At 32.6% G+C, this 11,454-nt stretch overlaps 1 long non-coding RNA gene across 2 annotated transcripts; it reads right to left on the bottom strand.

The window, feature by feature from the left end:
* Window positions 1-896: 896 nt before the first annotated feature.
* On the bottom strand, window positions 897-3,737 carry LOC138338177 (uncharacterized). 2 transcript variants are annotated; one of them, XR_011211586.1, is made up of 3 exons: window positions 2,768-3,702; window positions 1,414-1,514; window positions 897-1,259 (listed from the first exon to the last, which is right to left on the bottom strand). It is a non-coding gene; the product is annotated as an uncharacterized lncRNA (long non-coding RNA). The 2 variants fall into 2 exon arrangements; XR_011211585.1 differs by having other exon boundaries at window positions 1,414-3,737.
* Between the last annotated feature and the right edge of the window lie 7,717 nt (window positions 3,738-11,454).

The following is an 11,454-nucleotide window of genomic DNA, read 5'->3' as shown; positions in this document are numbered from 1 at the left end:
AAGAATAAGACATTAGTGTTTTATGGTACTTCTATCTATTTTTTTCTTTATAATTTTGACTAAATAAAGTGTATTGGTTACACAACTTAATTTGATGTTCAAATATATGGCTTTGCAGTTTAATTATGTGCCAAATTTAAACTCCAAATTTTATAAATAAATAGATTCAACAGTGGTGCGTTTCCAATGTAACAGTAATGATATAGGAGTTTGTTTGTGTATGTGATGTATCATATACATGAATATTATTGAAAAGATGTTATGTGTTCCGTGTATATTGTATTTTGAGATATTCAAGTGTACAAAATATTGATTTGTTCAATTTTTTACTATATGATTCGTGTATACATACTTATGAGTTATAAATTTGATATATTATATTCAACAGTGTTTGGGTTTCAGTTTTACAGTAATTCAAGCTGAGCTTATTTGTAACAAGTAATGTATCAGATACATTCATTTTAGTGAAAAATATGTTATATTTTTCGTTTATTCGGCAAATCATGAGTTATTCTAGTGTCCCAAAACTTGACTTGTTCAAATGTGTACGACATGTTTAGTGTGTACAGCCTTATGAACTGTAATTTTGATATAGTACATTCTAGTGGTGCGTTTCACTGTAATAGTAATCAGGGTTAAGTTTGTTTATGTATATGATGTATCATATACATTCATATAATTCAAGTTGTTAAATATATAACTGCAATATTTTTTCAAGTGTATATTATACTTATGTATCATATACATCATTTGTATAAAGTGAAAAAACGTAATAATGTATCATACACATTAGAACTTAAGTGTAATATACTTCATTTTGTAAATTAGCTGTCAAAATTACTTAAAATGAAACACTAAAAAATTTGTAAAGCAACAACTGTTTCTAAAACAATAACTTGAAAAAATATAACATTCATAACTAATAAAATATTGTAATACCAATAATATTTTAGAAAAACACAAAAGATAATTGTCTTCAACACAAAACAACACATAAACTTGTTCATCCTGTCCCAGCTAATGACTAATCTATATTAACAATGTCATCTTCAGTTGGTGTTGTGAATTGACTCTTAGGCTTTGGTGGATCGTCATTGTCACTTATGTATCCACCATTGACCTTGTCACTGCCGTATCTCCATAACAATGCAGCATATCTATTGCGTAGGTAATTTGCAAGATGTCCATCAGTATCAGGTGGTATAACAAGTTGGTCACTCAAAAACTCTGCAAATGTAGCTACGTATAACCCGTAGTCCCTACAATAAAACAAGAAATACAAATTTATAAAATAGCTTACACAAATATTGTAAACCAGAATTGAAAATACTTACAGGCTATTTAGATGTAAAGATAGTCCTACAAAATAACAAATAAATATGGATGAAAATTTGAAGGGAATTCAAAATTTACCTGCAAGAAATAGACTGAAGGAGAAAATTTGGTAGATGGAAAGAGAGTCCTAGAATATCAAATAGATATGGATGAAATTTGAACTGGAATTCAAAATAAACCTGCAAATGTAAACGTGTGGAATAAGGGAATTAAAAGTAGACAATTATACACCTACAATGTAGGGAATTAAAAAGGAAAAGGAATAAAAATTAATATGGTAAATTTTAATTGGGGATGTTAATGGGAAAGTGGGTAGCTTAAAAATAGGATTTAGTTTTTGGTAAAGTTAAACTTGCCAATTGGGTGAAAAAAAGGTGGAAAATCATGATGTATCATTTATATTTTTTTAAATTGGAGGAATAAGGGATTTTTGAAATTTTTAAAATAAGTTGGGATAAATGGTTATTAAGATAATTAAAGTAGTGTATTTAAGTAATTTTTCCAAAAAATATTCCGCTAGGACTTTCACATTCTAACTAGAGGATTTTTTGCTATTATCTATCATATTATTATTATTTTTTCGACCAAATGTTTGCCTTGCTAACTAAAATTTCTAAATAACTACAGTAACATAAAACATATAATAATAAATCATCAACTGATCTAGGATAGACAACATCCTGGTGAATAGCAAGCGAACAAACTGAAATTTGAGGCAAACACAATAATCGCAAGCTCAAGAAAGATTAAGAACAGGGAAAACAACTTTAAACTTGCATCAGACCACCTCGAAAACGAAACAAACATTATCTAACTTGAATAAAATGACTCGAGGATAAAGAGAGCAAATAAACATATTAGATTTGGACACATCACATAGAGGCATTTCAGAACCCAGCAAAGAACCCACTATCTACTATTAAAACACAAAATTAAACCATACTAAGCCGAGCATGAATTTTAAGCTGAAAATTACTCATCATACTAATGCCTTTAACAGTAAACCAAACACCTACGATTTCAAGCGAATGCTAGCAGCCTACCTCAAAATTAATGACCGTCAAACTAATCATAAACAAAATTATGCAGTCTGCTTCACATCCTCTAACAACATATAACACACATCAGTTCTATTTAGACATATGGGAACATTAGGGGGTTTTACTCGAACGAAAACGACTCTTTAACATGATGGACAATTCGATTAAAAAATTTCTGATGCAATTACCAGTGACAGCCAAAAAAGCTCATTTTATATCGCACACAAACAAAGCGCTGGTTCTAACTCTGTCCCTAGGTTACGGTATAAGCCAAAAATTGAGTAGTATAATGGCAAACGAGAGAGCAAGAAGAGAGATAGAGCAATTAAACAGCCTCAACACTATTGAAAAAATACACCGTCTAAAGAGTTGGGATTAAAAGTGAAGTTTACCTTCTTGTGTACTGCGAGCCGAGATAGACAAACAAGGAAACGACGAATTCACCACACAAACACAAGCATAGAAAACAACAAAGAAATTCAGATAAAACTAGTAACACGAGTAACTTCCCTGCTTTTCCTTGTAATATCATTACTGTTTACTGAGTTTTTTCCACTCAAATTCTCTTTGTTTTAGCTAAAAGTTTTAATAAAATCTCAGACCACACTTTTGAAAGGAAATGTCTTCCATCCTTTTCTCTTCTTGCTCAACTTTTTTCAAAAATCTCAAACATAAAAGAGTTTCCAACTCAAAAAAAAATCCCCCCTCAGGCAGAGGAGAAGGGATAATTTATATAGGGACCTTAGGGTTACGGATTGGGGAAGGCGGGGGAATTTTTGGGAAAAGATCGGGGCAAAATTGAGATTCTACTTTGATTCCAAATTTTGAATCCCCTTTCACCGAAATTGAGAGAACAGATTTTCTGCAAATTCAAATTTCATTCCAGAAAGGGGAAGGCGAGATCGATGCACGGGATGGACTCCACTGTCCTTGGGGAGAGACATGTCTTGATCTCAAAGCCCAAAGCACAATGCATGCTCTACTCGACTGAAAATTCGTACACAACGAAAGCGACGGGATTACAAAGAGACAAAGAATCGCAGAGTGCTGTTGCATCGCGCACAAAAAGTGACATTTCCGTCTATTTTCCGTCTAATTCCAGCGTTTTCTCTGTACTACTTGTTCTGTTTGTTGTTTTTGTTCTTGGTGAAAAGAGAATAGCTGGGTAGGGTATGGAAAAAATGGACTGGGCTAGAAGAATTGGGTTGGTGAAAATTAAGAAAAGAGTAAGTTTCTTTTGCTGAAAGAATAGAGATGGACCTATTTAGAAATTTGTTCCTTAAGTTTCTTTTGCTGAAAGAATAGAGATGGGCATGTTCAAAGGAAAGGGGCTGATAATTTATTAACGTTGGACAGGGCATGGGGTATTCGAAATTAGCAAAATAAAACTTCCTTAGAAAACTTGATAAATAAACAAGTAAGATGAATTAATTTAGTTAACAACAAGCTTCTCGATCATAACGAAACAAAATAGTTAGCTTGGAATATAAATTAAGTAATTTAAAATATAAAGTATTATATAATTAAGTTAATTAATCAAATACTTAACTACATTGAAAAATATATATAAATTGTTTTTGATGATTTTTGAATATTTTTAAAATAATCTAATTATATAAAAACATATAAATATATTATTTAAAATTATAAAAATCGACTAAATCTACTTTAAATAATGACTCAAAAAATATTTGAATTATAAAGTCAAATATTTCAAACTTGTTTGGAATTTAAGAAACTCGTGAATTAACTCCTATCATGGAGGATCAAAATTAGGTGTCAACAATAGACTGATGTCATAAGGAGTAGGGTGAGATGAGGTTCATCCCAAGAGGGGGAACCCTAGTCCCATATCCTAGCACTTATAATAGGAAGAGTGGGTGTGGGTAAGGCATAGGCTAGTTTCATTAGACGAGTGGTTGTCAGAGAGAAACCCATTGGTATGGGGTAGGTTGCCCGAGAGGGAATTTACTTTCCGTTAAAGCTTAGCCCACTGATCATGATCTTGAAATTTTCCTATCAAAATCATATACCCAACGGTTCACATCAACATATATTGTAGTCCACCCCAAGAACTTTTCTCTATACTTGATTCTCCTTTGTTAAATTTGTGTTGTTTACACCGAACTCGTGACAAACAAATTTTATTATTGACATATCGGTATCACAAAAGAAATTTACTTTGCTTTCAATAGAAGATTCCTCAAATTATTGCTAACTAGAATGAAAATTCTAGTTTAGCTAATATTTTCACTACCACTCCCTTAGACACGATCCCTACCCTTGGTTGTATTGTTATACTTACTTTGATTCATAGACAATTAGACTATAGGATAGTGTTGTTGATCATGATATCACAAGAAGAAACAATAAGGAGCATAATGAGTTTCTTTGTTGTTGGTATGTTTCGTCTATCAAGAAGGGAAAGTAAGTCAGCCATACTAGTAGGTTTCATGGACATAGCAAGGCTAATTATCCATGTACAAGAAGTTGAGGAGGACAATATGATTGATAAAGAGTTTAGGAACAAGAGAGTGAAGAAATTAGGGAATGAGTTCGAGTAGAAAAAGAGTAATACAAACTGATCTTCTTTATAATAGATCAGAAGGACATGCTCCATCATCGTATAGTCCACCAACATCAAGAAACCAAATATGTGTACAATAGTCAAAACTTGAAAAACTTCAGAGCTAGATTTGCGTATTTACAAAAAAGTATGCCGCGACGATGAATTAAGACTCCCGCATGTGCCAAGTATGGTAGGATTCACTCAAGGGTGTATCATGATGGCTTTACTAATTAGTTCATGTTTTTCCGGAATGATCATTTTATAAGAGAGTGTCCTAAGAATAGGTAGGGTAATGGTACAAAGCACAATAGAGCGCAGTCTTTTATGGTTGCTTCACTAGATAAGAGTTACATCGAGATTAGCTACTTCAAGGTGAGGGTGAGAACAATATTTATGCTATCCCTAGTCGCCAAGATAAAGTGGATTCACCATATGTTGTCACTTGTATAGATTTGAAACCTCATATCCTAATCCACAAACCTTAAAACCTAAAAAAAACTAAACCCTAACCTAACCATAAACCTATCCCTAACCATAAACAATTAACCCAAAATACAAAAACCCAGTAATTAACTTCTAAACCATAGATTTTAAACTAAAGTCCTAAACCCCAAAACCAAATACCTAAAATGAACCCTAAACCCTAACCGTAACCCTATCTCTAACACGAACCCTAACCCTTACCCTATCCTTAACCTTAACCCTAAACCCTAAACCGTAAACCGTAAACCAAAAAATTCAAAATATAAAAACCTAATATTAAACACTAAACCATACATATTACAACTCAAATCCTCAACCCAAAACATTAAAACCTAAAAAATAACCTAAACCCTAACCCTAACATTAACCGTAATGCTCTAAGTCTTTAGTTTAGATGTTTTCCCAAAGCAACATATTGAACGCTTTAGTTTTATTACACATGTAAGTGATTTTATTTTAGCATAAAGAAGTCTATTGTGGTTGTTCAGTTTTCGTCAATTGTAAGAGTACCATGGCTAATTTAATTTAGTTGAACATGGTAGAGTTTGATGTCATTCTAGGTACGGACTGACTTCAAGAATTTTATGCTTCAATATATTGTAGAACTCGAGTGGTCAAGTTCCAGTCTCCTAGTGAACTAGTCTTAGAGTACGAAACTTGTTTAACAAGGTCGTTTCATTTCATACTTTAAAGAAAAAAAGTAAGTTTTTAAGGGGTGTGTCTATCACATAGTACGAGTTATTGACTAGTGTTGAAATACCTTTTATTAAGTCAGTTTCAGTAGTAAAAGAGTTTCCAAAAGTCTTTCCAGATGAAATTTATAGAGTACCTCCTGAGAAATAAATGTTCTCCTAGATACTCGTCCTATATCGATTCTTCCATATATAATGGCACCTGCAGAGTTAAAAGAACTTAAAGAGTAGTTTAAAGACCTATTAAGGGATATATTAGACAAAGTGACTCACCTTCAGGCGCTTCAGTCTTATATGTGAGGAAAAAAGAATGTTCCCTTAGGATGTGCATAGATTATTGTCAATTGAATAAGGTTACCATCAAGATCGAATATTATCTTCAAAGAAATAATGATCTTTTCGATCATCTTCAAGGTGCCAGTTGTTTTTCATAAATAGACCTCAAGTCTTGCTACCATCAGTTAAGAGTTAGGGAATATGATGTTCTAAAGATAGCTTTTAGAACTCAATATGGCCATTATGAGTTTTTAATCATATCCTATGGGTTGACCAATGGGACTCCAATATTCATGGACCTTATGAATAGATTTTCAAACCCTATTTAGATATGTTTGTTATCATCTTCATTGATGTCATACTATTCTATTCAATGAATGAAGAATATCATGCTAGTCATCTCAAACCGTTCTTCAGACTTTGAAAGATAAGGAGTCATATACTAAATTCTCAAAGTGCAGAGTTTTTGCTTGACTTTGTGGCATTTTTAGGCCACATTATGTTTGGAGAGGAAATTAAAGATGATATTCAGAAGATCGAGGCAGTGCAGAATTGGCCTAGACCCACATCTCCAACTGATATTAAAAGTTTATTGGGTTTAGCTGGCTATTATAGAAGGTTTGTATAGGGGTTCTCATACATTTCATCCCCTTTGACCAAATTAACACAAAAAATAGTAAAGTTTCAAATATATAAAGCTTGTGAGAAAAGCTTTCGGGAATTGAAGGTACTTAAGGTTTAGTGACGCATCTTGAGTTTATTGGGTTGCGTATTAATGTAGAATTTGCAAGGTTATAATGTATGCCTCTAAAAAGTTGAAAGTTAATGAGAAGAATTACCCAACCCATGTATTAGAGTTGTTTGTCACTATTTTATTTACGGTGTACATGTGGGTCTGTTCACCGATCACAAGAACTTTCAGTATGTGTTTAGTTAAAAAGAGCTTAATCTCAGATAGATGAGGTGCTTAGATTTACTTAAAGATAATAACATTAGTATTCTTTATCACCCAGGTAAGTCTAATATTTTTGCTGAAGACTTGAGCAAGTTGTCTATGTGTAGTACCTCTCATTTTAAGGAATGTAAGTGAGAGTTAGAAAACGAGGTGCATAGGCTTGCACGACTATGGGTTCACATAATGGACTTCCATATCATAGGAGTAATGCTGATGAATGGGGCTGATTAATCATTAGTGTTAGAAGTAAAAAAGAAGAAGCAAGACAAAGATCATTTATTGCTTGAAATAAAGACAAGTGTTCATAAGCAAAAGGTGGTATTTTGAAGAAGGGGGAGATGGTGTTTTGAGGTATCAATATATATTGCGTCCTTGATTTGAAGGGTGATTGATATGAGCAATCACCTATCTCTCATTGAGTTTGCTTTCAAAAATAATTACCATTATAGGATCTAGATGGATCCTTACGAAACTCTCCATGGGGGAAGATGTTGATGTCCTATTGGATGGTTCAAAGTTGGTGAAGTAGGGTTCATAGGACCAGATTTAGTCCATCAATCTATAGAGAAGGTGAAACTAATTCAGGAGAGGTTGAAAAAAATGCAGAGTTGTCAGAAATCCTGCATAGACATCAGAAGAAAGGAGTTATAGTTTGAAGTAGATAATTGGGTTTACTTGAATGTTTCACCAAGAAGGGTGTTATGAGGTTTGGTAAGAAGGGCAAACTTAGTACTCGATTCATTGAACCTTACAAAATAGCCAAAAAGATGAGAAAAGTGTCTTATATGTTGGAGCTACCACAAGAGTTAGCCACGGTTCATCTGGTATTTGACATCTCCATTTGGAAGAAGTGCGTGGGAGATCCTTCATTGAGCACACCAGAGAAATTAATTGGGTCAAGGATAACTTATCTTATGAGGAGATTCCTATTCATATTCTAGATCACCAAGTTCGCAAGTAAAGAACAAAAGAGGTAGCATCAGTCAAGGTCCTTTGGAGGAACCAATTTGTTGAGGAAGCTACTTGGGAAGCTGAGGAAGATATCAAGAAGATATACCATCTCTTTGAGTTTGGAGAAAATGCAGATCAGGGTACTAATTCTTTTCTTCGTAATCTTCAAATTATTAGTGAACCTGTTGTTCTTTTGTATTTACTTAAAGAGCATTTGAACTTGATATTACCACTTAGCCTAGTAAGAGTAATCTCATTCGAGGACAATTGTTCCCAACGTATGATATATTGTAATATCTCGCAATTCAAAACAACTAATAAAGAATCTAAGAACTGGAAATCCTCATTTTTGGAAATACTTAAAAATATAGAAATTTACTTAAGTTAGAAAAAGTGAGTTTGTAAACTTGAACGCCTATAAATACTAGCTCATGATGAGTTAGGAGTTATTTTTGATATGGTTGGAAATATCTTGAAATTATATTTCCAATGCCACCATGTTTGCGCTATTCTGAGCTCGTATGAGTGAGTTATGCCCTTTTAAAGTTTGACAGTTTTAATATGAAAAGTCTGAAAACTGGATTCTAGAGGGGTAGTTTGGTGTTTACTATACCCAACATTATTATTCTATTTTATGAGTTCAATTGTAGTAAAGTCAAATTTTATTTAGTTTAGAAAAGTGAATTTCACACTAGGGCTTGGAGAGAAGAGAAAAGAGGAGAAAAGGAAAGAAAGTTCAAGATTCGTCAACAAAGTTTAAGAATCTCTTGTGGATTTCATCAAGGGGTAATCCCTACAAGGTATGTAAGCTTCCATAGTATTGGATTAGTTCACTCAAACGCCAATCATAATTTATTCAACTTATTTTCGTTCTTGAAATTTAAGGATTAAAGTTCTTGATAAGTGCTCTTGAAGTTTCCTTATCGGTTATGTTTTGATGTACGACTCTACTTTGGTCAAATAAAAAAGAGAATATATCTTAGAATATTAGGAGTTACGTGATCCGTAAACAATCCAATTAAATGTAATTGAACCTACTTTCGAACCCACCAATTTCGCATAAATCCTACATCTAAGGAATGAATTATGACTATTCTAATAACCTAGACAGTGTTGTTATGAATTAGCTGACGGGAAAACATTAAGAAGGGTTTTTTTTACCTCCAAAAAACCCTAAACGAATGTATTGACTAATAAAAAGATCAAAACAACCAGATTTTCATCATTGCTAATGAAAGTCATAATTCTTGGTCATAGAGATTTCATGAAACAATTTAAGAATTTGAAGAGAGGGTTTCTTGACCAAATACCTTCAAGCTAGAGTTTCAAGGTTTCTATTCAAGTTCTTATCAAAATTTTTAAAGATCGTTCTTCTTTCTATCTAAATCATTTCAAAACATAATGAGATATTTTCTTTCGCAAATCATTACCTTTGAATCCATAGTTCAATTCAATTCAAGTCAAGTCAAGATGTTAAGAGTAATGTCAAGAAGTCGAAAGTCAAGTTAAGAAGTCAAGAGTTATGTCAAGAAAATTCTTAAAGTTTTTTAAAAGTCTTTCACAAATATTTTAACCTGTTTTAAGACTTCAATATCAATGTTAAGAAAAGGTTTTGGATTTGAAATTCTTTCTTCAAAGAAGTATTTGGGAACTAAGTATTCCCAAGAAGTTTTAATTGTTTTTTCAGATTTAAATAAAAACATAAATTGAGATTCCACAAGAGCCTTTGAGCTAGTTTTCAGAAAAGAGTAAATGTTTTCACAATTAAGCAACAAGGGAAACTTTGATTTCTAAGATAACCTTTGAGCTATGTTTTAGAGAAATTATCTCAAATAACATGAAAAAGAATGTTTTTACACATAAGAGCTATTATCATATTTTGGGAGCAGTATTGAGCACTGATATGAAATAGAGTTCAAATAACTCACAACCATCATAGGTATAAAAGGATCATACTTTTTAGATATTTTGTTTAGTGTTTTTTAGCATAGACTACTGGATCCACTTTGTAGTTCAGGTCCTATACGCTTGGCGAGGTATAAGATGCTATGCAGTATGAGAGAAATCGCGGAATCATGACAATAGCTCTTACGTGATGGTTGTCAGTTAGAGAAACTCCCACATCGATATTTTATATTTTAATATATATATATAAAATAATTGTATTTTCATATACAAAAATAGTTCATGTTGTATCTTTGCATACATAGAGAGTTATAATTGTATTTCTATATACAAAGTTGAAAAATCATGTTTTAAACCTTTTCGTTATACTTCATTTATTCACATTGCTTTATGTTAAAATCAATTGAGTTCTATTGTGTTAAGTAAAGCCTAGGTAAGATTTTATTTCAGATTCTTTTCAAGCCTATGTTATGTTTATCATCTTATGATGCAGACGCACGTAATTAGGATTAGTAAGCAGCACATCATTGATTGAGTGAGCACTCTAGAGTTAGTCGGTGAGCCACCTTGCATTCTGGAGGATGATGTACCATTTCACGATGCTTTCAACAGCTGTTTGTGTCTAGTGACTTTTTGTAGCAGTTTTAACAAGTTTTTATATTTGTTTTGCATTAAAGATGTTCAGTTTGAAAATTTATAAGGCATATAGAAAAGGGTATAAGACGACCTAGGACGGCCATCGACATCCAATCATTCAATCGAGAGTCCATAGGTGGTAACAGTCGATGTGCAGTGCAGGCTAAGGGAGAAGATCAGGGAAATCAGACCAAGTGTGGAACCACGAGAGAAAATGACGATATTTTATATTTTAATATATATATAAATAATTGTATTTTCATATACAAAAATAGTTCATATTGTATCTTTGCATACATAGAGAGTTATAATTGTATTTCTATATACAAAGTTGAAAAATCATGTTTTAAACCTTTTCGTTATACTTCATTTATTCACATTGCTTTATGTTAAAATCAATTGAGTTCTATTATGTTAAGTAAAGCCTAGTTAAGATTTTATTTCAGACTCTTTTCAAGCCTATGTTATGTTTATCATCTTATGATGCAGACGCATGTAATTAGGATTAGTAAGCAGCACATCATTGATTGAGTGAGCACTCTAGAGTTAGTCGGTGAGCCACCTTGCATTCTGGAGGATGATGTACCATTTCACGATGCTTTCAACAGTTGT

The sequence above is a fragment of the Solanum lycopersicum genome, chromosome 9 (assembly GCF_036512215.1).
Source record: "Solanum lycopersicum chromosome 9, SLM_r2.1".
In the NCBI taxonomy this organism is placed as follows: domain Eukaryota; kingdom Viridiplantae; phylum Streptophyta; class Magnoliopsida; order Solanales; family Solanaceae; genus Solanum; species Solanum lycopersicum.
This window is presented reverse-complemented; position numbering and strand designations above follow the sequence as displayed.